The 2,062-nt window shown below is 36.2% G+C and overlaps 1 pseudogene; it reads left to right on the top strand.

Moving 5' to 3' along the window:
• The first annotated feature begins 295 nt into the window (after positions 1 to 295).
• LOC145286684 (U2 spliceosomal RNA) lies at positions 296 to 443 on the top strand (annotated as a pseudogene).
• Positions 444 to 2,062: the final 1,619 nt, after the last annotated feature.

Consider the following 2,062-nt stretch of genomic DNA (forward strand, 5'->3'; position numbering starts at 1 on the left):
GCAACCTCACATATAAAACCTTGGTCAATGCACGGGCAACCCTTTATACCAATTGTCACTATCCAGCCTCCTACTCCTCGAGGAGTTGGTCCCCATTTCCCCTTCATTCCTCAAATTAAAATCGGCCTTGTACCTAATTTGCTCGGTGGGGGAGCAGATAACTACCAACCCTTCATACCAATTGTCACTATCCAGCTCCCCTACTCCCCGAGGAGTTGCTACCCATTTCCCCTTCACTCCTCACATTAAAAATCGGCCTTGTGCCTAATTTGCTCAGTGGGGGAGAAAATAAATACCATTTTCTTGGCCTTTTGGCCAAGATCAAAGTGTAGTATATGTTCTTACTACATGCAGTACTTGTTGTTATATAAATTGGGGGATCATTTTTCTGTATTAATGTAAAATGATCACCGACTTTACACCCAGTCAGTCTCAAAGCCATTCAAGCCATTCTCAAGATCATTCAAGATGTTTTTGAACGATTACAGTTATTTTTTAAGTATTCAAGTCATTCTCAAGGTCATTCAATTCATCCTTAATGTCATTAAATTCATTCTAAGTCATTTACTTTTTATTTATTTAAGTCATTTCAGCCCATTTTTCGGTCATTTTAGTTTATCTTTAAGAATTTCATATCAATCCTACGTTCACGCATTCATTCATTACACGAGAGCACGCAACTTATGGATATCGGCCTTGTTTAATTAAATAACATACACAGAAAAAAGGTTACAGAATATACCGGCCGAAAAATATAGTAACTGGGATGCAAAGAGAGGATTGAATAATACAAAGCATCTACCAAGTAAACCAACATATATGAAAACCAATATATATATATATATATTAAATGAAGAACGCAATTTGATTCATCAAGATATTGGAATTGAGAGAATCTATTGTTTTATTTCTAGTACAAATTCTAATTCAAACTTACACAGCGCCAAAATATCAAATATATTTCACGTGCGCTAATAACTGATTTTTTTATTTAAAATTAACTCAATGGTTTATTCAAACCATATTCACAAAATGCGAGATTGCTATGAAGCAAGATAAGTTTTTCAATATTGCTACATTAGAAACATTTTCTATTTTTCCGAAAGTACACATTTGGAATCAGTTACTCCTCGTTAATCGGTTTTTATATGGATAGTACATTTGGGAACATAACTAAGACTATATCCTTAGTTACAAATATAAGTACATGTCAGGAATCTGTTTCCCCTTGTTGATGAACTCATAATTTGATGGCACAGATGTACCACGCCATTTGCTGATGCGCGTGTTGTCTTGCAGTGCTGATTGATAATTAGATATTCGCTGTTAATCAATACTAATTGAACAGCGTTTTAAGCAATGTCAGTTGTGTATTTTCGTTTGAACCAGAAGAAAGATAAGTATGATAAAGAGGTGAACCTATTGCCTTTATATGGAATTACTTTTTGCATATTTTGCATATTTTGTGCTATCTTCTTAATAAAGCTATTAGTGACTTAGTGAAGTGATCAAATTTTGTGAGCACATACTTGTGTATATAGGCATCTTTTTCATTTCAACATCGCTGTTTTTATTTTGTTAGAATGCATAATGATTGTGATTACGTTATTGACGATTATGAATCAATCCAATTCATATAAGTATCTCTAGCCCGATATACTTTTTTTTTATTCAATTTTCACCCCAAACAAGGCACAGTGCCACTTTGAAGCAGGGGGCTCTTATTAGGGAATTAATTAGCGGGGTCATTATGAAGGGAGAAGAGTGAAAAGATGTTTGTTAACATTACACTTGAACTTCTGCATATCATTGCAGTTGGGAAGCAGAATCCCGGAAGGGAGTTCCAAAGACCCGCAGTTCTGGGGAAGAAACTATTGAAGTAAAAGGCTTTCTTGCACCTAGGGATCTCCACTGTAAAGGGATGAGACTTAGTAGCTTGTCGGGGTTGTCGGGGGTAGTAACCTCGGGGAGGTACAAGCGTTTGCAGTTCGTCAGAGCATTCACCATTAAAGTATTTGTAGATCAGGCAGAGGGATGCAACATCTCGTCGATGGGACAGAGG

The sequence above is a fragment of the Euprymna scolopes genome, chromosome 10, assembly GCF_053919585.1.
Source record: "Euprymna scolopes isolate OS-2025 chromosome 10, ASM5391958v1, whole genome shotgun sequence".
In the NCBI taxonomy this organism is placed as follows: domain Eukaryota; kingdom Metazoa; phylum Mollusca; class Cephalopoda; order Sepiida; family Sepiolidae; genus Euprymna; species Euprymna scolopes.